At 38.4% G+C, this 25763-nt stretch overlaps 1 protein-coding gene across 7 annotated transcripts in view; it reads right to left on the reverse strand.

Moving 5' to 3' along the window:
• Nucleotides 1-3720: 3720 nt before the first annotated feature.
• LOC106629733 (uncharacterized) overlaps nucleotides 3721-25763 on the reverse strand; it is a 38445-nt gene continuing 16402 nt past the window's right edge. For 3 of the 7 annotated variants that reach the window (XM_074532982.1, XM_074532974.1, XM_074532967.1), the window contains one exon: nucleotides 3721-7718. The gene's annotated coding sequence lies outside the window, so the exon portion shown is untranslated. Of the gene's footprint in view, nucleotides 7719-10106; nucleotides 10319-24465; nucleotides 25146-25763 lie in introns of those variants that run through there. The other 4 variants (XM_074532980.1, XM_074532973.1, XM_074532966.1 and 1 more) reach the window with 2 other exon arrangements.

Below are 25763 nucleotides of genomic sequence, written 5' to 3' on the forward strand. Positions count from 1 at the left end.
TTCTCTATTCTCTTTTGTATTGATGGTTCACCAGTGTCTCTGTCTGATGGATAGGAAGTGTGTTTGATTTTGTCATTGTTTGAATTCAGTCCAGCTGCCTGACAAGTTTCAAGACTGACAACCTGCCCCAGATACCTTTACAGCAGAGATGTTTGTGTGGTACTTTTTGACCTAATTCTGATGCATGTTAAATTTTTGTACCATTTATATACTTACAAAGTATAACTAAAAAGGAAAAAATCAGCCAAAATCAGTGACTTTTTCAGTTATTCCAACACTCTTTCTGTTGATCAGGTCTTTATTTTCCAAATTATATCAACACAGGCATTGAAATATTGTACTTGAGCAATTATAATGGCTTCAGTTGGATTCTTAAGTATTTTGAGATACAAATAAGGAAGGAAGGAAATAAGATATCTTTGATGGGAATGATAAAAGCCAATTCAAAGTTTTCCTGTTCCTTTCCAGTGTGGCATGCAAGAGATGCTACAAAAAAGTGCAATAGATTTCATTATTTCAGCTGTGAGAGTGTGAAAGTAATCAAGGAATTATTCTGCAGTTTTTCTGCAAAATCAGGAAAAAGTAGTCTTACAAGCCAACTCTACACCTTCCAAATAAAGCTGCTAATCCAAGTGCACTTTTCTTGTCTTAGGTATCATATCTTACTGTGGTTTTACTATTACGGCATGACATAAACAGCTTCTAAGTTTTATTTCCTAGCTAATACATTTTACACATTTAAACCACAGTTGTAAACATGGTAGGAGTCTATAGTTATTGTTCAACAATGAGACAAGAAGATGTGCCTGGTCAACTCAAAAGACTTGTTTCAGCAAAAGAAAGCATGTAATTCACTTTGGGTCGAAGCTGTCAATTTGTTTTAGGGGGAAAAAACTAAAATTGGGATTGTTCTCAGAATTTGTGTGTTTCTCAAAATGAGAAACTTTAATTTTTGCCCTTTTTTTCTTTTAAAGCATTGAAACTAGGGAGTTAAAAATCAGCTTAATTAGCTTCTGGAATAGAAAATCTGAATGGACTTGCCTTCGAACTGCACCAGTTAGATGTGAGGAATCATAACTCTTTGTAGCCAAAACAGATTAACTCTATAGTCTGACCAGACCACACAATTAAGTCAAATCTAACTGTTATAGTCAGTTACAATTTTAGGCCACAGTCTTGCTGGCCCATGAAAAGCCAATGCATCGATCACATGTATGAGAACATCTTGAACAGTAATCAGTACGGCTAGAATTGAAAGCTGAGAAAACTGGTGGATACAAGATTATCCCAAAATTTATGAATTTGCCTAGGTTGATTTCGTTTACATTCTTTTGCTTACAGTATTTTGCTGTCTTTTTATACATGTTTAAAATTCTGGTGATCCTGTCTTACTAATATGGTTTTTTTCTTTCACTCTGTCAAAAGTGGGAAAAAAAAGCTCCAAAGAATGAAAACATTGTAAAAAACATACTAAGTGATACTTTCTCCAAATGAATCTGCAAATCTAAGCAATAGAACCTTTATTACGAAAAAGACACAGTTTTCATTTTACAGTTGGTAGGCAGATTTCCACATGAGGGAGACCTTTCTCTGCATAAATCAGCAGTCTTGGATCAAGGTAGATAATTGTAACAGTAATTACAGCCAAAAATACATGGTGATAAAAAGTCATGTGATTTAGAAGTTAGATTTAGAACAGTACTGATGGTAATTATGACAATTTAATTGACATTTTAATTTTCTTACTCTTTAGTATGTGTGCTTGTGTATTGTACAGTGTTGAATAGCCAAGATACTGAAGTGCAGGAGAATGTCTGCTATTACTCGTGTGTGGAAATGCCTGCATGATTGTACAGTTATGTTAGCAGCAAATGGATATCCATGTGTGTAGGGAGGAAAAAACTAAACCATATTGTAACCACAAATGAAAGTGTTATGTTCTATATCTGTTCCCAAAGAATAATATGTACTGTAATTTGTTTTTGTAGAAGCCAGTTCCTTCATCAGGCAGTAATTAAGTCAGATCAACCTATGGCTAACACTGCACTCAACACAGAAGACTAATGGCTATGTTCTGATATGCTTATGAAAATCTTAATGTCGTAACATATCAAACTTGTCTGCTAAGTTTTATATTGGCTTCCTAGAGCCCTCTGAATTAAATTGGAGTTGGATTAAATGCCTTTTTGTCTTCCAACTAAAACTTACTCTATGATTCTATGAAATTGATGTTCACATTTTTATTCTAAATACCTGATGTCGGAATGGAAAAGTAGCCTGGTTTCTGTTTCTGCACCTCTCTATAGCAGGTAGAAAACTTTGTATAGGAAAAACTTTCTCTGACACTATTCTAAGGCTGTGAAACGAAGAACCCCAATAAAACAGGGAATACTTCTGCTTTGCAGACATGAGTTGATGACCTTGACATTGCCAGAAACAATCACAAATATGAAATCATGCCAAAATCATATCATAGGTATCTGACAAAGCCTAGCCTATTCTAGAGCTGCTAGGTTTCCCCTGAATTAAATTTCAAAACCATGAAAGTCCAAGTTTATTCCAACCCAACTCTAAGTATTCACTATAATAAATGAGGAAGTAATTTGTAGTTCTTGTCTGTAACAAACAGATGGCTTTTAAAGTTAGTATCGTATCTTCTTAAAATTTCACTGTGTTAAGGATTATTATTTACTTGTATTAGAAATTCAGATTGTACTTTGGCTTCACAACAAAGGCTTCTCAGGAAAGGGTAATATCAGAGACTCAGGAGAAAGTGCCTATTATCCACTGAGCAAGTGGATAGCAGGCAATGACTTTCAGTTCCTGTTGCTTCATTGTAGAAGAATGGTTTGAGCATGTGGCTGTGTTACAAGATGGCTAAGTGATGGCCTCAGCAACTGCTACTGCCTACTTGTCGGACAGAGGTCCAACTTTCTGGATTGCCTGCAAGTCACATGGTAATTTTTGCATAAATGATAAAAACAGTCTGAGTAAGAGGTTTAAACTTTGCTCTGTGAGATGTGGTGGCTATTAGTTATTATGCTTCTCTCTGAAAAAATTAAATTATATCCAAATATCTTTGGAGGTAGTGCAGGGTAGTTGAGTTAAATGGAGATTCCTGGTGCAGTTTTCTGGGAGCATAAGAGCTGTTTGCATGATAAGTGATCTACTGATAGGGTTTAGAGAGGCTAAACATCAGCTGGTTATGTAGTACCCAAGTCAGTGAAAAAGGAAGGAAAGCAGTTAGGTGGAAGGATGAGATTGGGGAATGATGTTTTGACAATAGTCGTAGAAGTGTTGAAGTGGATGTAAGAGGCATATAACAAGAAGAAGACTAACTTGTTGTATATAGTGATTTGTAAAAGGCTGTTTAAATGTTTTTCATTGTCTTATGAATTAGAAACAAGACATGCTTTTCTAGGAATAAATTTCTGTTCTTACTTGCAAGCCAACGAACATGAGACTATGCACTGGCTTGTTACTTGAGAACTTGACTTCTTCCTGACATCTGGAGATTAATTTCTTTTTTCACCACTATTTTCTTCATTAATATATTTTAAATATTAGATTCTCATGGTGGAAGGAAAGAAGTTTTTGGGAAAGTTCAGTTTGTGGGGCATGTGCCAGAAATCCTGTATAGCTAATCATCATTGGCCTGTGTAAAAAGTTTATATGATACTAAAGATGCAGTCCCAAACAGCAGTCGATCTATTTTAGACCTCATTAGAATAGATAGAGACAAATTAAGTAAATGAATTGGAAGTAAGTGGTTGCCTAGAAACCAAGAATCATGACCTAATTTTGTTCGGTATTGATTAACAGAGAATGGACTCAACCAATACTTGCTTGCTTTATTCTTCTGGTGAATTGAAAAGTTTCAAAATCTCAGAGTTAAGAGAACCAAGGAGTAAAATTATTGGGGAAAAAAAAGTGAATGAAAAGTTGTATGTCTTTGAGATTCAATTGGCCAAAATCCCTCAATTTCACAGCTTAAAAATCTTTGTGAAAAATTCTAAGAACCAATCTGCTCACCAGTAAAAAGAGCATTTAAAAATAAACAAAACAGAAGTGAGTGGTCAGAAGTAGGAAATAGTTATAAAATGAGGAATTGTCAAGTGTTAAAAATTATAAAGACAGCTAAGACTGTCAAGGCAAAGAAAAATGGATGAAAGCATTTTAGCAAATAATATATATAACTCAATGTGTTAAGAATAAATAAATACCAGTTGTGTTACAGACCCTTCAATGGATGGAAATGCTAATATGGCAAATGATAACCAAGACAGTTTTAAATTCAGTTCCTCTTCTGCATTTACAAAGAAGTGAGTGATGTAATCATGTCATGTGAGAACAATAGGGTACTTTCCAGTCTATTAAGTGAAGAGCATATTAAGCAATACCTACTAAGAATAATCATTGTGGCATGAGTAGAGTTGGATAATTTGTCCCCTACAAACAAATAAGAATTAATGGTGAGGACATTTTTCCCAGTGCTGTGAATTTTGGGATAATTCGGCATATATCATTGTCCTAAAACACTGCTAAGGAGTTCTAGTCTTAAAAACCAAATTGGTGACTTTGGTCACATAGCTTGAAATCCAACTTCAGTGAAACAGCAGGAAGCATAAATATTGTCCTGTCATTGAAGAGCTAACAGTGGATATAACTTATAGAGTGCAAATGATTTTATGGAAAACAAGATTTTTCAGACAAGCCTGATGTAATCATTCATGACCATTACAAGCCTGTTGAGGGCGATAGTAGAGATTTATGTATTTGATTTAGTTCTTCATATTTTCATTTAAAATAACACTATATGATTTATAAAATGGATTAGGAGCAGCTAACTGTTGGGAGTACTTGTTGGCATAGAATTACCACTGAACAGAGTACAGTGGTCTAAGTGCTTCAGGCGTCACACAGGGTCATAAAAATATAAAACAATAATATAAAATCACTGGTGATAGAATTTGTAAGGAATTGACCAAAAAAAGCAGTCACGATGACTTGTTTAGATTATTTGAAAACTTCTGGCATTCTTATGTACCATGGGCAAAGGAAGGTGTAGCATGCCTGTAGCAACTGAAATGTAGATTAAAACTAAAGCTTGGGGAACTGTATTCCGTAAATTCTTTACTTCTGAAAGTATCTAGTAGCCAGTTCAATCAGAATTGTTAGGAGACTTTAGCAAGAAACGGTTAGACAACCTCATGATGGATGAGCATGAAAATATTGTGTAGAAGCAAGTTACTTCTGTATACCATAGCAGTAAAATGGACACAGCATTTATGCAAAATTTTGGTGGCCTGCTTTTTAACTGGGGCTAGTATGCCTTGTTATTCCAAATAAACACAGATGGTTCTAGATGTAGAATAAAGTTAAGCTGTGGAACTCCTTGCCAAGGATGTTGTAGAGGTTCAAAATGAGTTCAAAATAAAAGTCAACACAATCCAGTCTTAGAAGAGAAAGCCAGTGGAGGGTCTTTAAAAAAATAAAACCTTTTTCATCTTAGGAAAGACCTTGCAAATTAGGGGGTGGAAACAAGAAAAATATCCAAGATTTTAACATGTATTGCAGCCCTATTCACATTTCTTTTAGGCATCTGCTTTTAGCTGCTGCTGGAGATAGGATACTGTTTCAAAGCAGCCTGCTGCTTGATCTAGTAATAAGGCTGGAGAAGGAGCAAAAGGTGACTTTTAGTATCTAGGTATCATCGTAACATACTAAAGAGTCCTTAGTAGGAGAATGTCAACCGGAAGCTGAGGCCAGTCATTTCAAAGAGAAAACAATCATGTTTTTAACAGTGAAGACAAGTCCCAATTTTGTGAGTAGTTTGTCCCGATAGTTAGTCCGTTCTTAATGTCGTCAAATCAAGACAAGTGAAACCTCTTCTAGGAGGTACACGTTCACCAAACACAATGATTTAGATTCACTATAACTGGGTGAAGCAGAATGGCTTGTAATATAGATTGATTTCATTTTTCCTTTTAAAATGTTACAATTGCATAGGCCATATCTTAGCAAAAATAATTGTTGCATGCTTTTGCAGGGCAGAAGTGTAAAACTGCCCAAGGTAATTCAATGTCAAAGACTTAACTGCCTTCCAAACCACTAGTGGAAAGTAATGGTTTGGAAAAAGTGGAAAAAGTACTTTTAAATTAAGCAAACATTTTAACCTGAAATAGCTTTCTTTAGCTGCATGATTGTGGGCTATCCAGACTTTTACAAGAAAAATTAGCAGACAGATGCTTTTCTACATGACAGAAGATAAACTCATCCTTTGATTTCATGTTGAAGAAGGCCATATTTTTCTCTGTAGAAGGCAGAAACTGAGTTGTACTCCAAAGTTGTTGTTACAAGTAGAATTTTTGAGTAGCCAAAGTTAGCTTTTCTTCATTGTGTTGTCCCCCTTGAACTTCCAGATTTCAGTTAGGCTGACTTCTTAAGATGACTTCTTTTTTGCAGAGCTGATATCTTCTGATTGCTCTCACTGTCAGGCCCAAAACATATCCTCTCTCTTACCACTCCACTGAAGTGCCGCTGTCCTTGGGAATTTAGTCAACACATTATCTGAGATGTATACTTTAAGTTTGGGAGAAGCACTTACAAATACAAAGAAATACAAAGAATGGAGAAATTTCTGTTTCTCCCTTTATTAAAGTCTTTATTTCTTAAAAACCACTCATGGTCCAATATTCAAGATAAATTACTACCAAAATCTGACAAAAGATCAGAAATTTAGTCAGATTTTACAGCCACATAATGTATAACATGTTACAAGTATTGTTAGTCACAAAAGGTTTTTGCAACTACTTTATTATATAAACATGAAAGAGATTTGGCCTAAAGCATTAATGAGAAATGTCTCAAAGCACATACTGTGTTTTAAGAGCAAGCACTGAGGGGAATACATTTGTATTCCTTGGTAAATTTTTTAAAGTGTGGGTTTGTATTTTAAGCTTAGTCAAGAAGTAAGACTTTCATCCTATTGAAAATCCAGTATTATGACCCATAGAGACAACAGGGCTTAAATCAGCTATCTGTAAAATATTAATTAATATAGTGCAATTAAATGTAATAGCATTAATAGCATTTTTCTCTTATATTTAAATTTTATTTTTATACAAAAATGTTCACATTCTCTACAGATAAGAAAAAACATCAGAAGTTGAGGGATGTTATAGGTAAGCTGTCTGTATACATGTTCACATTATGAATGTGTTTTTGCCAAAGTATGTTTATGTCTTATCTATTTCTACAACAAGGATGATAAACCTTGCATAAGCCCAACCATAGGCCTGTTCACCATTTCTAATAGAACTTAATGCACAAGGGAAAGATTCAAGAGGTGTGAATTGGCACAGGAAAAAACCACCTCTGAAGATAATCACACTTACTGGCAAATCAGCATCTTTTTTCCTTTTATTTTCTCTATGCACCTTGCTCTGCTGGAGACATGCAGCAGTACCCCTTAACCTGAAGACGGACCTTTTGGCCCAGAATGGCTTTTTAGAACTTGACCACTTTAGTCGTTGGTAAAAGCGTGGATTAAGTTTGACATGGCTGGCTTTCCTTTCTCTCTTATTCCTTAGGAATTACATTGGTTTTGCTTGACTTCTTTTACAAATTGCTTACATCACAAGTTAGCCCTTCTCTCATGCCATCAGGGATCCAGTGTGGTGAGTTCTCAGTAGAGCTGTACCCAGAAACCTGTATGCCTTGAAGATAAGAGAAGGTAGAAATAGATAGATTCAGTTTTGTCTGAATAGAAAGATAACATGATATCTGGGTTGGAATGCAGTTAATCAGGTCTTTTCGGAGAAAATTTAAGGTGGGGGGTGTGATACTTAGGTAACATAAATTTAGTGTACAAGGGTAAGCTTGATGTGGTAAAAAAATTATATGTTAGAAAAGTGGTTGTTCCCCCAAAGATGTGTGAAAAGGAAATTCAGGACCCCTTATGAGAGGTATGATGTGTAAAGAAAGAAAACAACCAAACCCCACCTTAAGTTTTTACAGAAAACTAATGGTGATCTCTGAGAAAATACAGAGAACTGGCTAATGCATTTCAAGGCTTATCTAGGTTTGCAGGAAAAGAGGTTTTCATTACAGGGAAAAACACAGTTAGTTCAATCACATAACTGTCTCTCAAGGACTTTCTCCTGGACAGAAGGAGATATTCTATGAAACCATTATAGATTTCAAGGCAGAAAAGTCAGTTTCAAGTGGAAGATCCTACCTGAGTTCTTTTAAAAGCATGTTTAAAGCCTGTGCATTGTAAATTCTCAAATTGTAACAAGTGCCCTGGCTGGAATGGTAGAAGTTATGTTTGCTAATCATATATTATCTTCTTCATGGGTAAATACCCACTGAGAACTACAAGGGCATTGTCAGGGTGTGCAGTGATTTGGTTTAAATGGCAGAAGCAAGCCTTCCTCAGGTAAGCAAGGAAGAAACAGAAAAAACAAACAGCAAGCAGAAACAGAAAAAAATACTGGTCTGCTATTAAACAGAAAGTCAGTCAGTCACTAACAGCTCAGAAAAGGTGGAGGTTCTCAACAGTTTCTTTGCTTCTGTGCCTACCAGCACTGCTGGGCCCCAGGTGTCGGGAACAAAAGCCCAGGCTGATGCAAACACAGATCTGCTGTCAGTGAAGGCAGAGCTGCTGTGTGAGCTATTGCTGGAGCTTGACCCTTATGACTCGAGGGGCTGTGATGATATCCCCCCAAGGGGTCAAGGCAGCTGGATCATGTCATTGTGAGGCCACCTTCCATAATCTCTGGGAAGTCGTGTAGGTCAAGGAATGTTGCAGGAGACTGGAAGAAGGCTCATGTCATCCCCACCTACAAGAAGAACTTAAAGGAGGATCCAGGAAAATATGGAGACATCCATTTTACTTCAGCCCCTAGGAAGGTTAAGGAATGAATCCTCCTAGGGTCTATCACATGTCAGGTGAAGAACATGACTGGGGGAGCCAGCACGGATTCCCCAAAGGCAAATTGTGCTTAAAAAACCCGGTTGCCTTCTATGACACAGTAACTTTAATTGCTGTTGGGTGAGTGGTGGACACTGCTTGCCTGGATTTCTCCAAGGCTCTCAGTAGTGCTTCCCACAGCCTCCTTCTGCAGAAGCTGTTGTGTTATGGCCTAGACAAGGGGTCCCTAGGGTGGGTGGGGACCTGGCTGACCCAGGGCAGTGGTCAATCACTTCTCTCCAAACTGACAGCCTGGCACAAGGGGTGTTCCCAGGGATTGATACTGGGCCCAGCACTGTTTATTTTTCAGAGTAATTGAGAAGATGGGATCAAGTGTAGTGGTGGTGCACTGGTGCAGTTTTCCAGTAATAATATACTGGTTGAGGAAGCAGATGCTTGTGAAGGGATCTGCAGAAAGACCTGGATTAGCTGGAACAGTGGGCTGATGAGAACATTGTGAAATTCAGTGAGGACAAGTGTAAGGTTTTGCACCTGGAAAAGCAAAACCTTAGTCCAGGAGTGCAGCACAGCTGGGGATCTCCCCAGCTTGGGAGCAGCTCTGTGGGAAGGAGCCTGGCGCTCCTGGTGGACTCAGCTCCATCTGAGTGCCCGGTGTGTTCCTGCAGCACAGAAAGGGAGCAGATCCTGCGTGGCTCCAACAAGGGCCTCACCAGCAGAGATGAAGTCCTAATCCCACCCCACACAGTGCTTGTCAGGCCACAGCTGCAATTCTGTGTCCAGTTTTGGCTCTTGGTGGATGTGGACAGGTTGGAGAGGCCACACAAAGGCAATCACAGGGCTGGGGAGCCTGGCACGTGAGGAATGGCTGAGGGAACTGGGTTTGTTCAGCCCTGAGGGTCTTGAGGGATCCTATATTCCAGTGTTTAAACAGTGGCTACAGAGAAGATGGAGGTTTACAAGGAATCACATGGGAAGGAGGAGGGGGAATGGGTAGAAGTTACTCCTGGAGACATTCCAATTGGACAAAACAGGAAAATTTTTGTCAATTATAACAATTGGCAGATGGAATATCTCCTCAGGGAAGTGTGGATTCTGCAACTTTGGATGCTTTTAAGATCTAGTTGGCCACAGTGCTGAGTCATCTTGTCTAGATCACGTTTTTGCAAAAAAATGTTGGACCAGGTGATCCTCGGTGTCCCCCTTCCAGTCTGGTATTCTATGATTCTTAAATATCTTGAAATAACTGACAAGGATCCGAGACATGGATTGTTTCTGTAGCAGAAGGGGTGCCATTTCTTCTTGATTTGGAGTAGGTGACAGGGTAGATTTGTGTTTTCAGGTTTTTTTGCTTTTGACATTCCAAACCTGAAGCAGAGACTGCAACTGTCTCAAAACAAAAAGAAGAAAAGAGACAAATTAAGCTGCTTTGACTGCTTTCTGGGCTGGAGAAACCTCAGAGAGTATAAATTCTGCTTGCCTGATACATGTATTTCATTAATTTGAGCTCAGTTCTCAAACTCAGCACATTGCTTAGGAAGTTGCACAGGTGTGATTCCTTAGACCAGTGTAGAATGCTTTTCCAAATAAATCCCCAATATGTATGTTAGAGTAGGATGTGTTTAGTTATCAACAAAATTCCTGCAATAATAAAATTATTATTGAAAAATTTATATTACTGTTGCTATACTAGTGTTGCTACTACAGTTGTTACAACTGTAACAAAAATTATGCTTCTCTAGATTACTTACTCAGGATAAGAAAGTTGTTTCAGTTGCTGATATAATTTCCCTGTGAAACTTTAATTAAGATAGAAAGTGGCATCGGAAGTATAAAAATACTGCTGACTTCATTAAAAAGAACTTTTAGTTTGTTCAGAAGCACTATATTAGGAACATAGAATTCAACATAAAAATAAAAGATTAATTCAGGCATCAGCAGCATTGGAAATTTCAGAAGCAAAACTGCAGATGCAAAAGATTAAATCTCTCTATCATTCCCACTGCTGAATCTCACTAAGAATTTTATCTCATAGCTTAGCAGCTAACTTGTATGATGTTACCTAATTTTGAGGCATTTTATATTGGCTTTTTGTCTTCTGATATGTGCTAGCTGTCCTCAGAGGAGAGATTTTGGCTAAGGAAGTAATTCCATTTGTTTTATAAAACAAAAAATTATTTATGAAATATTGCTGTATGTCATAAAATTAAAAAACAAAATGTTATCTTAGAAAATAAGATACTTAATTTTCTTTCACATACTTAATGAAGAAGAATGACCTTAGTTTTAAAGAAAGTACAAGAGAATATAATTTTCTTTTTGATATTTAATTAGATTTGGCTGTTACACACTTTATTCAATAATTGGGTGATAACATGAGTTCAGGCTAGTGATTTCTGAAACAGGTGTTTGAAAATTTCAAACAAGTTCAAACAAGTGTTTGAAAACTTTCTTTAGGTCACTTAAAAACCAATAACTCTGTATAAGCAGCAGCACATCTTGGAATAATACCTACTTTTGGATATATCTTCAATGCATCATAACATTTCTGTGCTCACTTTTAATCAGATTGTCATTAGAGAAACTTAGCCACCCTATATTGCAAATATGGGCTCAGCATGAAGGTTACAAGTCCCTCCCCTCTTCTCTTGTGTCCTGGTTATGCCTTGTGCAATTTCAACTATGTGAACCCTCTGTGCTTTCTTGCAGCTACTTTCACCTCGAAATGTTTTATGTTTGTAAGTGCTTCTTTTATTCCGCTGACAGAAAAGGAAGGAGTGAATCCAAACAACCACTTGATTTTTCCCCAAGCACGAAGTATAACTCCTGTATGTGTAATCTGTGTTTATTAACAGCATTTTATAGCTATAACTTTACATATTAAAATACAGAGCTCAAGGTTAGTTATTTTTAATTCTTTAGTTTTTAAGTTAGTTTTTCAGGAACTATTGAGCTCAATGAGAGCCATTGTTGAACGAGCTGAAAACTCTATGGTACTATGGTAACCTGCCTAACAGCTAAAAATTTTTGTCCTCCTCTCACTGATCATTTTTTGTTTAAAGCGTTTTACAGAATAACAGATATAAAATTTCAGATTAACAAGGATAAGAATATCTCCCTCTACATATAAAAAAGTCAGACCTAGAGAAGGTGAGTATTTTGGCAACTATTAAGCAGTCTTAGATGTTTGAAAATGTAAACATGGATTCCTATTTCCCTGTGCTGTAGTTACTGCAGATTATATAATCTCCCCTTGGTTTAGAAACCAATATTTATGTGTCATAAATAATTTCATTTTGGGGGGAAAAAAGGAATAATGTTCAGCCAGAGAAACAGAAGATTCTTGAAATTATTACAAAAGATTTGAATATGAATAGGGAGATATCAGTAAGATGATGATAAAATTTCTCTTCACTGGAAGAACTTTATAGCTATAACTCTTCACCAAAAACCACTAATATGAATACATTTTTTTATATGTACAAAAGTGTAAAATTAAGGGTCTCTATCTCATATCTGTCATACAAAGAGGCATATAAAATACCAGAGCAATTTTCATATGGCAAAAAGCCACAATATTCAAGGGGGTTTTTGCTGACCCATGTAATTTCAATGACAAAATGCACAAAAGGAATTACTGTGAAAATAATTATTTTGCATGCTTTCTCAACACACACACCAACGTGTTCAAGTCCATCTCTGCTTGAGCAAATGCTCTGATGATTAAAGATACAATGAAAACAAATTATAATTCTTTTCTAATTCATTGCTTTTGGCACTGAATTCTCTTATAACAAAGGAGTTGATGAGTTTGGGTGAAGACAGTTGTGGCCCTCTGTGCTGAGCATTTCAGTCAGTAATGCCATTAGTTTCACTGATCTTAGGTGCTGGTGCTGTTGTAGTTGCCAGTGAGGGACTAGATTGTCTCTCTAGTCTTGGGGGAAAAAGGAAAGAAGTCCCTGACACTGAGAGAAATATTATCTGTTTTAAATATATTTCAAAAGGACTCAATTATTAACCTACACTAGGAAACAAAGAGTGCAAAGTACATTTTGGTTTTAATTATACATGCACAGTCCACTGGGACTTTATTTCCACTAAAGGAAATAATGGGATAGTATCTAGCTAATCTTTTCTGCAGCATAGATTTATGTGCATCAGCTTGCTGTATCTCACAATCTATAGTTTGTGGTTTAGGTTTAAGATCTAGAAGAATAATTCTGTTGGTTCCCTTGCAGATTGTTCCCTCTGCAGTAATTACAGAGAGCTCCCTCGTTATTGCTGCCAGGAAATTCACCACTGCAGGCACAAGAGGGACAAGCTGCACTTCCACAGTTCTGGTTTATTTTACTGTAGCCTGAGCAGGTTAGCCACTGTTATTATAGGCTGCCCAACTTCAGGTCTGTGGTTGTGGCCTGAAGGGAACTCTTGCTTAGGATAAAATGCTTTTTTGCAATTGAGCCTACCCTAAGCTGTGGGAGGTTCAAGCATTTCAGGGGGATTTCAGAGATTTTCAGCTATATAGCTGCAGCAAGTTTTTCATCAAACTACATGTTCTTAGAGCTCCATGATCAGGGTAAATAAATCTTCATGAGAACAGCTAAAAGGACATTTCAAAAAAAAAATTTTCTCTTCTGTGTTTCAGTCTTACTCTAATGCATGCATATCAGAATTCTTTATTAATTTAAATAATATTTATAATACTTTGCTTTGTTTTCAGAGCCAACCAAAATAATTCAGCTGAAATTTTCCACACCAAAATCAGCTTGGGGAATATATACAGCATGGAGAGCTTCAGCTGAAACTGTTAGAGTTTGGCAAATTTAAAAGAAATTGCAACATGTTATTATAATAGGAATTTTTGGACAACCTAAATTGCAGACAGGTCTACAAGCCCAAACTATAGTTTGTATGTAGAAAGTAACTTTTAAGTATGAGAGTTCATAAAAGTAGATAAGAGTTTCTTGGAATCATTTATCAAAACTTGATGTGTGTTAAAATGTTTTAATATTTTTAATTAGAGCTTTGGACTTCAATAGCATGATTTTTTTTTTCTTCAACATTTATTTCATCAGATGTCTATGTAATTTAGATTGCAATCTCTCCTTAAGACTTGACTGAAATATTAATGTTGAATTTTTTTTTATTGAGATTCTTACAAACATATTCCTTTACATAAAAGTAACGTATTTTCTTACAGAATTGTCAGATTTAGAGTTCTGTGTTACTCTATCATGCATAAGATGTGTTTTCAGATGGCTTTTAGATGGAAATAAATTTTTAGCAGGGATCCACTGATACAGGTCTGTTAAAGGCCAGTGGAGCTTTGTTAAGTGTCTGGTCAGCTTGCATTAACAGAATAAGTGAACTCTGACATTCACCAAATATTTAAATGTCTCCTACAGTAACTTCTTGTATAACTTTAAAAAGAGAAAATATCCACATATAAGGGATAGATTTATTTCAGCCATCCTATTTTTTAATCAATATGTGTTGTACCCACTCCGTGTTCTCATTTAGACCTGAAATCTCATACTGTGGGAAGAGTTGTAAGAGAAAAGCAAGGTGGTTATTTAAACAATGGTGTATTCAAAGATTGGCATCAAAGCCAGAATTGTCACTTACTGGTGAGAACTACTGACAAGGCTGCTGATGCAAGTGGAATGGGCTAGATATCCATGTGGCTGCTTCTCTGTGCCTAACACTTGGAGATGTGGATAAAAGGATGTCAGGCTGACATGCAAATGCAGATGTCACTGACTAAGAAAGGAGCAAAGGGCAGGAGAGTAACTTGCCAAATGACAGCGTGTATATGCTTCATTGGAAGATGTGTTGAAACTAAAAGCAAGATGACACTTGTGTGGGTAGTAATTGTAGGTGTAAATAAGGTGACTGTAATCTTCAACTTCAGCATTAATTCTTCCTTGATAATGAAATCTGGCATCATGATATTTTAACTTTTGAAAGGGGAAACATGAAAAAATATCACCAAGAGAATAAACTAGAGTAAATGAGATATTGGTAAGAGAACTGTGTGTTTATAAACAGGATGTAACGAACAGATTGAAATTTAAAATATTTATTGCTGTGCGATGATGGGGGAAGGGAATACAACTTGATTGAAACACTTGTTTTGTTTCCAGATAATATAATAAGATCTTTAATCTTATTTATCCTAGTGTAATGTAATACATCAAAAAACCTTCTCCAGTTTTTCCAGGGACACTGAGCTATAACAGCTCTGGGTTGTCCAGTGTGATAAAAGAAAGGTAGAAATAGTTCTGTTCCTGCTGCCAAAAATCTTACTGAGATTAATTGATGGAATTTGTGGTGCCAAGAATGCCATGCCAAGTGCTCAGCTGGAGGAAAGCAAGTAGCCTCACTTGAGTTGTTTTGTAGAATGGTTTTCCAGGTTGATCACAGCAAATAGAAAGAAAATAATTCTGAAATATGGGGGTTTTTTTCTTTTTTGGACTCCCTTAGTAAGTTTGTTCCTCTTTTACATATTTATTTGATAGATGCATATTTTTAATTCCTTCTGCAGTTCTTCCTATTTCATAGGATAGATAGTTACACTGTTAATTAAAGCAAAATAAGTCTTTGTATGCTTTACTTGATGCATGTAATCATTAAATTTCAAGAACACTTTTATTCTAGAGTTTTATGTTATAAGGAGACCTATGGTTTAGTAGTGTCTTTTCAAAAATCAGATTTTGGTTAGCCTGTCACTTGGGACTGTGTTTTAGTACCACCAATATAGTTGCTGTATAGATAATTTATTTCAGACAGAGATGCTAAAATTATGAATAGCTATACTTCTGTTTTGCCATTGCATTACAAAGTATCACTGAAACTATGATTCTACCATGCTTCAGAAATATAGAAATGCTAATAAGCAATTATGAAAGATTGCTGTTAGCTGTTCACGGTATAAATATTTCTTCATGATACTGACATGTGAGTGCCTGTAAAAGATGAGTGCTGTGCTCTGCTTTTCAGAGTGAACGCACAAAGATGTTCCAGATATATCTGAAGAGCCAGCTCACTCTTTCAGTGTAAGCAATAGTAATGCCCTTCCAGTCTGTCACACTATGTGTGTGTATTGGTGCTGTGATTTGAGAAATTACCCTTGCAGTTTTTCCTGTTGGTTTGGCTGAATGCTTTGTTTGGAGTGAGGCAGGTGCCAGAGGCATGACCCCACTCCCATTTTAGTCAGTAATAATTTTACTGCAGAAACTGAGGCTGGATAAGGCCTTTTGTGTGAAAAAATGCAGTCCTGTTAAGTAGCTTCTTATCCTATAGTTAAGAAAACAGCTCATAAAAATGCTGCATATCAGAAGTTATGTATAAATACAGGCTTTAATAATATGCAACAGACATGCAAATCTGGATTTTTTTTCAAATCTGCATGAGAACATTTTAATCTTTGAGCTCAGACTTCCTATGCCTCAGACATCTCTATCACAAAAGAAGGTAGTGTGTCCTGAACAGAATGCAATGCAAATATTACTGCACTTCCCAGTGTGTTAAATGGAATGTTTAATAGCAGTTTGGGCAGTCCTGCAGCACTGTGCCATGTTGACAGTCCTGATACAGGCACAGATCCAATAGGGAAAAGAAAGGAGGTGGTCATGTAATTGAAGACTGTATCATAAAGCACAGTCACCAATGGTGTAATTATGGTTGAACATAATTATGCACCTCCTAACCTTATGTACCTTAATTATAGCACCTCCTCACTTTGCATATTTGCCTTGAAACTCAGTGTGGTGTAACTGTGCTGGCCGACAAAATGCACTGTGGTTGTATCAGCTGTGACCCTCTTACAGCTAAAGACAGTTACTTGACTAATGCAGGTATCAGTGGGTTTTCTCTATCTATTTAACTTTTTAAAGCTAGTTAGTGAAGAAATCTGGCAGTAGACTGTGAAGAAAGTAAAGCTGTTACTGAGGGCTTTGGCTGCTTTGTTTTTCTGGGGAATGAGAGCTATTTGGGAGGGCTCTGGATAGCAGCTGGGGAGCCTAGGAATTTTGGAAGCATCTTGGAGCGTCTGGAGCAGACAGCATGATTTTGGAAAATCTCCAAACTGTGTGTTGGAGCAAAACTCAGTGCCTAGAAGCCACAGCACCTCCTGACACACAGTCACATGGCATGACAGTTCCCTCCACATAGGTGATCTTCACCACTCTTACCTCTACCTACCTCAATTTCTGGGAAAAAGCCTCAGTCTTCTCTGAAATGAGCCATGATAAAATGTGTGTCTTTCACATGCACAAATGTCTCAAGGGTGCTCTATTGTAAGGAAGCCGTCCAGCCAGTTAGGTCTATGTAGTCATGGGGAAAGCAGAGAAGGGTTCCACCCACAGCAATGTTTTGCCCTTAGTGGAAGAACTTGGCCTAACTTCACACTCATTTGAAAACATTTAACAGCAGTAGGCAGGGAGATGGACTATGACAAATCCATCTAGATGGTAGAATCTTTTGTCTCAGTGGCATTTTGTTGAAGAATAACAGCAACTTTGGATCTCAGTGTCCTTACAAAAAAACTCCTGCCCTGAATAAGTAGAAGAAAATTACTTGACATGTTAAAAGGTCCTGAAAATCCAGATACCTGAGAAACAGCTGTACAACACACAGCTTAAAGCAACGCATTCCGCCCCCCACCCTGTACTCCCCTATATTTAGCCAACAAAGTGAAAGTTCACTGTGCTACCTTACATCACTGATGGGGGATAGGAGGGACAAAGACACTTTATTTGCTCTGCTGTGTAGTGACCAGACTGTGTGATAATGCCTGAGTAACAAGACACTCAGAGGGAACAGACTGGGGGATATGAACGCACTAACAAGTAGGACTTGCACAAAAGACATCCCCAGGGACGCAGCTTCATTTCACAGGTTCTGCCTGGAGCTTGGCTCTGCTGCCCAGCCCTACCCAAAGGCAGCCTGGAAGAACAGTATGGGATGAACAGAGGTAATTAGTACTTTTTTCTTTTTTTTTTTTTTTAATAACAAATATGTGTTTAGAGGTTTTCAATATCCACTAGTAAGTCAGTAAATCTACAAAATTGTTCTTACTATCTTTCCCTAGCTTTCTTCAGGGTGTTCATCAGTTCCTTCTGAAAGTGTGTCTTTTTCTGCTAAATAACCACAGCCAAAACTTTTCAGGCTGTACCCAGCCAAATGTTAATGTTTTTAGAAGCAGTGATAATTATGCAAGGAGTCACTTCACTGGTCACTGAAGGTGAGTTCTGTATTCAACCTGAATACAAGCAGGCTATTGTGGAAGAAGTGAAGAAGCCTAAAATTGTACCAAATTCCAAAATTCCCTTCTGACCCTCCATAGTTAAAAATGTTTCTGGAAACACTGAGACACCTTTGAAGGCTTTTGCCATTTTGTAGAAATCATTGCAGATCACAGTGTACTAACTGATGCACTCACTGTCTGGATAAAAGAGTCATACATAGGGACTTGGTAGCACTGCTCTGACGAGCTTTATTTTGTGTAGGTATTTCATTCAGGCAGTTGCAGTGTAATAAGAAACACTGTACTTAGATTTCTCCACCAGTTTTCTTCCTATGATCTCAAATTTTGTTTCTATCATGATTTCTGTCCCTCCCCCTCTTCTGCAAATTTCATTGAGCCATCTCTGGGAGCTTCTCTTCACTTTAGTACCCTTTCTTTTGACACTGAATTAATTAAGGATGAAACTGGAACAGTGACTCATAGCAAAGAAGCAGAGTTCCTTATTAGTAATAAGCAAAGAAGGCCACAGGAACCCACTGCTTCCAGGCTCCAAGAATGCCTTCCTTTTGTGCATCGTTCCCACATTGATCATGTTAACTGATGCCTGTTTAGACACTAATTGTTATATTGATGAGCCTGAATTGGATTATTTCAGTATTTGGGAGCTGTTGGGGATGCAATCTCCGAAAAGGTGAAAGTGCTAATTATATTGGTAATTACTTTAAAGCTCTAATCCTACTTTTGCCAGTGTCCATTCCCATGGTAACAGTAGCAGGTACAGCAGCATTCAGCCGAGCAGCACTCGGAGCTCTTGGCTATGTCACCAGTGGCTGAGGCTGGAAAGACTATACAAACTGTGCATACAGATGTTCTAAGATTCCATATATTTCCTTGCCATAGACCTACCTTAAAATACCTAAAAAAGCTATGCCAAAATTTAGTTTCTCTCTTTACGAGCTATATTGGCTTTTTAAAATCTTTGCTTTTACCCTTAGGTGAGCTGGCAGGTCTTCCAGAGGCTGGTCTGCAGCCAGAGTCCTCAGGGGAAATTCTGTCTGACTCAGCAATTGTCTTTTTTCTTGCTGCCTCCTGGGCTGAGAACAACAGCTTTGCCACTTCCTGACTCTTGGGTCTTGTCTACTAGGCAAATTTTGAGAACAAAATTCCCACTAGTGCTTTGAGCGTGTCTGAAATTGTAAATGGACTGTATTTAGAATGGTTTATATCACTGACTTAACATTCAATATTAAACTTACTTAGGCTGTCATGACCTACAGGAACTTCCTAGATACTTAAGCTTTTACTGTGTAATTGTGATGTTTCTCTGAATGTTGTAAATGCAAATTATTAAAATTTTCTTTATGAAGTAGCACAGATTCCAGGCTGTGGTAGTTGGCAATTCACTGTGCTCAGCAAAGCCAAGCATGACATTTCTGTGCCCTGGAGTGAAAGTTCTGAACTGATCTGAGTGGAGTGGTGAGCAAGAGAAAATCATAAGGTGTTTTAATTTTTGCCTCAGTGAGCTTCAGAACTCAAAATCAGCTCCAACAAAAGACCTTCAACAGTGCACTTCAACAACTAACTTCAAGAGAGAGTGTTTTTTGGTTTTACAGACAGGTTCCTCCACAAGGTGTTTTAAATTACATCATAATTCAATAAGAAACTTAAAGATTCTGAAGTACAAATTCCTTTTCAGTGATCCTGGAAGTATTAATAGCCAGATTTTTTTTCTTGGTATTAGTATTGGTACATTTTAAAAGAAAATGTCACCTAATACATTTCTTTTTATTTTATCTAAATAAAGTTTATTTAATTCTGCAATTCATACTAAATTTCACTTTTGAGCAAATCTGCTGTTTACAGAGAGATTATACCTATTCTGTTTACTTAAATAAGAACAATAGGGACATCAGAGATACTAATATATATCTAATACCTTAATATCTAAGGAGGAACTGGCTGATCATACATTTTGCAGATCACGGCACTTAATTTATTTTTGTCCAAATATAGTACCTTAAATATTTGCATTTGTTTTAGTTACTTCCTTTTATTCTTGACATAGCTTTTATGACACAGGATCAGTTTTCTAATTTTACATACCTGAAGTAAATGAGAGTTAATATTTGGGCATGTTTTATCTTCCCTGATTTCAAGCAAGGAAAGACTAATTTAAGTTCATAGACATATATACTTGTAAGTTATACTGTTCTGTACTTGGCAAGGGCCTTAATGTGCTAGCAAAAGAAAAAATTCCAAGTAATGGGTCTCCCTGAAGAAGGGAAAGGGAAGAGAAAAAGAAAAGGAAAGGAAAAGCTGCTTTTTAGAAAAAAGGTTTTTCATAGCTAGCAAACTTGAGAGTGGGGGGAGGAAAAAGAATTGTTGACAATGACATTCATAGTGCTGCTGTTATTTTACTGAAAATTGTCATGGTTAGTAAATCACAATGAGTCCCTGTATTGGGGTGGTAGACATGGTGAGGCTGGGTTCACAGTTGGACTCTATGAACCTTAGTGTTTCTTTGTTTTCCTTCAATCCCTCTACTTACACAAACAAACCATGTTATTGAGTATCAGAGTCTGATAGAGTGTTTACACAAAGGCAACAGTGTGAGACCTCTTGTGCCATCCTCTTGTCCTCATTTGGCTTATGATTATTTTAGGTGTCCTCATACCTGGGGTTAAAGGCCCATCAAGTTTCTCTTGTGTTTTCTGTGTGGTTGCACATTAGCTACAAATTGCCTTGTCATTTGCAATGTGTCTGTCTGACAAATATTCCAGCTCCATAGGAGTTGGAATAAAGCAGAAGAGGTATCTCATTCACTTCTCTCTATCATTGTGCTTTAAAGACAATTTCTAGGAAGAGAAACCCGGGAAAACAGATTCTTTATAATCTCCTCTGCCTCTGAACAGACAGCTGTGGAGCCTGATGTTCCATGTCCCAAAAAACTCAAGAGTCCTCTGCAGCTGTAAAACAAGCAGGCTAAATGAGATCATATGACGTTGTTTTGCATCCTGGCAGAGAGATGGCTATCATCCTGATTTTCCTTGAAGAGAAATTTAGTAGGTGAACTGGGGATAGAATACCCATAAATGTGTACGAATGAAATAGCAGAATAAAGCATGTTTACTCTAATTGGCTTACACAGAAGTAACAATGATCTGATACTGCAAAACTGAAAGAAAAGCTCTTCTGAATGTCCCATAGCATACTCTGCTCATTTTCAATTGTGTTCTGCAGAGCAGGGTAACAACTGGCATCAGAGGATGGAGAATCTAACACAGCAAGTCTGCAGATGGCTGGGTCAGAGAAAAGGACAGTTCATCTGGTTTTTTGGATATTTCAAATTTACATGCAGAATATCTAATAATGACTACTTCATTCCAAGTGCTATTTGTCTTTGACAGTAAAACTCATATGAAGCATAACTAGAAGAGACAGAAGGGAAAAAGGAGGGAGAACAGAGAGGATTGTGTGAACAGCAAATACGGATGTGCTTTACTGGAGAGAAAAACCTGGAGAGGGTGGGAGAAGGTAAACCTGTGTCATTTGCAAATGGCTCAGACTGGTACTTTGGAGAATCATTTCTATATGTTGGCACTCATGTTTAAGTCCACATTGCAGAAAAAAAATTATAAATTCTCTCTATTAGAGAGAATCACGCTCCAGTCATGCTGCAGGCTGTTTCCCATTGAATCGTGCTTTCCATGTTTGGATTTGTCTTCATTTGTACCTTCAGTAATGAGGCCTTGGGTTGTGCTGTGCTGACAACAAAGCCATTCACCTGGGCTGCTCCTGACCTTGAATTTGTCCCCATATACTTTCATTTATTCCCTTCACCTGTCCTTGGGTATGTGGCTTTTTGCACTTTTTGGAGGAAGCTGTGTAACCACCTGTTCTTATTGGCAGACTAAATTGGCAAAATGTTTCTCAAAGGCCTGAGGCTGACTTACAGGGAAGAAAACAACCAAACATAAAGCATATTGTGCCCTTCACCACCCCTGAGCAATGAAGCGCAGCATCGGAAGCTTTTGTGAGGCAGGTGGCATGCCAAAGTCCACGCAGCAGCTGTGCCGACCCTGGGCATTTTGAATGCCTAAAGAAAACACACATGCTGTTCTTCAGGTAAGCTATTACCATAGTGTTCACATGTCACGAGTCTGCAAGAGTAGAAGCTTATCTGGTTTATCAAGCTGAACTACGTTTTAAAATGATTTATCTCTTCTTGATCCCCTGCCAGGTCTAAGCAGTTTGTGGTTTGCCTGGGGCCTTCAGCAGCAAGGAGAGGAGAGGAGCAGCATGGCAGCTCTGCTGCTGGCCAGCAGTGTGGAGGACTCGCTGCTCAGATGTCTGAAGCAGAAGGTTCAGCTGTTTTGGTGCCCGTGCTGCCAGTCATGCTCCGCTGGTCACTGCCACCAGAGAGCCCTACAGACCGAGCCCCGCTGCAGCCCTGTGCTGGGTGACCCGGCGGCATCTGCCAGCCACATTTCCTGCAGCAGCTTAGCAGATATTGACACACCAACAACAGTTCAGTGACCGTGACGGGTTCCTCCCACACTGCAGCACCTATGATTTGTATTAAAATGGCATACCAAGTGCTGCAAGTTCTAAATAAGGGAGGTTCCCTCTCCTAGGCGGTGTACCATCCAAGGCTAGAGGGATTGCTGCACTCCTGCTACCCATGGTCCATGGCAGACTGGGATAGAATTCAGAGCTTCTAAATCCTAGATTAGCGAACTAACAAGATTATCCTTTCACTCTGAAAACAAGATTGAGAGAGAGATTTTGGTAACACCCAAAACTATTTACATTAAATTTCCTGGAACTGTAAAACATTTTAATTTTATGCTTAAGGAAAAAACCAACCTACCTCTGTTAGCAGAGTGTAAAAGTCCCATCTTGATCACACAGATACAGGCACATGTCAGTTACAAAGCTGTTTGAAAGTTATACTACTGACATGTCTTTGATTTTTAATAGGTCCTGTGACCTACTATGAATGCCTTCATAATGAAAATAACTTGTTCCATGAAAGAGCAGATGTTCTAGTACTTAAATACTTGCTGCTGCCATGCCAAAGTCTTCTGCTTAATGGCATTAGAAGCAGCAGTTTGTCCTGATCAATAGTTCTGCTAACATTCTAGATGCCACAGAGAGCCAGAACAGGTGGATCTCCCATAAGAAAGAGTTTTTATGGGCCGGGTTTTGTACAAAGTGCTGGGTGTATACAGTTCTGCCGAGCAACTTCCGGCATTGGGTACTTAGGCTTCCCTCCACCTTTCTACTACAAATTCTTTTATGACATTTATGATATGTTTATTTGAAGAATTGTGTTACGCCCAAGCAATATAGCTGTAGCCTGACCAAAGCAATGAATTGTCTAAGGGAAAGAAAAAGTCACAGGCAAATCTTAAATTTAAAGTATACCTTTGGCACAGAAATCTCTAAATCCAAAGGTGCCTTCAGCTGATCTCTCACACTTTCCCTAGTTTCTCTTGCAGCAGAGGTGGACCTCTTCTATTCCATTCTCTTCACATATTTTCCAATAGACCAATTCCCCTCTTTACAATATTGCTACCTGCAGCCTCTCTGTGTTTTGAGGTCTGCTGAGGATGAAGAAACAGAGTGCCCCTCTGTGACCATTTTCTTGCAGATGTAAGAACATTGAAGCAGATAAATCCTGTGCATGTCTGTGAGTGGTATGAGGGTGCCCACAGGCCAGGCTGAATGGGGCCTTTGAGCAACCTGATCCAGTGGGTGGCATCTCTACCCACAGCAGGGGAGTTGGATGTAGATAATCTTTAAGATCCCTCCCTACACAAGCCATTTGATCATACTATATTAGGGCCTGGCCTCCATGGGCCTCCTTCCCACACACTTTGGTCGAACCATGGCAGCACTTCAGTGCAATGACAGAGGTGTCCAGACTGCTCCTCTCCTCATGGCAGAACGTTGTGGATAGTCACTGTTAGCATCACACAGCATCGTGCCCTCCTGGTTGCCTGCTGTGCGTGTGGGGGATGTATATACCCATCAAGAGACTACTTATGTACCCTATATGGGGACAAAAGCTATGTCCAGCCATGTCACATGGGTGGATGTGCACTCAACATTTGATGGGAGTTGCGAAGTTTCACCATGTCAGCTTTATACTTAGTACATACCATGGAAGGAGCTTTATCCATGTCTCCCTTCACTGTTCCCCTTAAAAGGCTCCCTTGTCCCGAGCTGGTGTCAGAGTGCTTTATTTCAACTCCAAACACCAATTTTTGAGTACAATGAGGGCTGTGCCCAGGAGCTGGTGGGACTGCCTAGCATGGCCTTGAGGAGAGAGAGGAGAAAAGATGTGTTTGCTTGTATGTTAGGAATATGACCGGTGGAGAAACTGCCATTAACATGCTTGCAGAACTGGATCTGTTCTCCCATCTGTATTTATCACAATGAGAAAGACTACCTGTACTATCCAGTATAACAACAACAACAACAAAAGCAGCAAAAATAACAATAATACATCTTAGCCCAATTCCATGAGACTTTATCGCTTTGTCATTTAGTTTATTAGTATTATTAATACTAATAAATTTCCAGCAAATTTCCAGCAAAACTAAGGCAGGCCATCATAATGGGGGAAAGAAGAGCTGTACCAATGGCAAATGGCCAACTCCCGTATTACCATATTCCCAAGGCAAGGAATTTCCACTTTTCCACTGAAATCCATTTTTAGTTGTTTAAATACGCATTTTTATTGCATTATTCCATTTTTTTTCCTGAGGTGTATGATTTGTACAAAATCCACCATAAATCGGAAATATGCAGTATCTAGACTGTGTTAGGAATGTCCATGCTCCAGGAACGGATTTTATAGATTTAGAAATGAGCAAGTTAGAAATTGCATGGTGTGGCTGCAGCAGAGCAGGTGTGGGACATCAGCCTTCCCCTCGAGCTGTTTCACGCCTCTGCCACTGCCTGTTGGCCAACAAGGAGAGTAAATGTCACTTGGGTGCTGTGCTGCAGCCCACGCCTTCGCCAGGGCCAAAGTGCAAGCCGTACAGCCTGGCTCAGGAGCAGGCAGCATATTCCTGTTGCTTTCCCTACCCTGCAAGGCTGGAGGCCTGACTGCGGCAGCACCGGTCAGCCCTGCTGGGACCCTGCTGCCACTGCTGCAGCACAGGAGCCCTGTTTGCACAGGGTACCCACAGCTGTCTTCCTCCAGATCCTCTTGCCATCACAGTGCTCTGGGTCTGAGGTGTGTCTGCGCTTTAGGATTGGAAAAGCTTCTCTTTTTTTCCCTACAGGGTGTTTTTGTTTTGAAAACTAAATCTGCAGAGAAAAGAGAGCACAGATTCTGCTACCGGAGCCAAGGCTTCATGCCAAATTTTATGATATAGCATATACACCTTCAAAGTCTCACTTTATTTAGCTCATTAAAGAATTATTTGCATGGGGAGGCTTTGATTCTGCATGAGTGGATAAACTGTTGTCATGAAATTTCTTTCTTTCTTTAACAAACTACTGTTCTATATGGAGTCGACACTGAATCTTTAATTACCCTACATACTCTTGTGACAATTCTGTATTGTGTTT

Source organism: Zonotrichia albicollis, chromosome Z, assembly GCF_047830755.1.
Source record: "Zonotrichia albicollis isolate bZonAlb1 chromosome Z, bZonAlb1.hap1, whole genome shotgun sequence".
Classification (NCBI taxonomy): domain Eukaryota; kingdom Metazoa; phylum Chordata; class Aves; order Passeriformes; family Passerellidae; genus Zonotrichia; species Zonotrichia albicollis.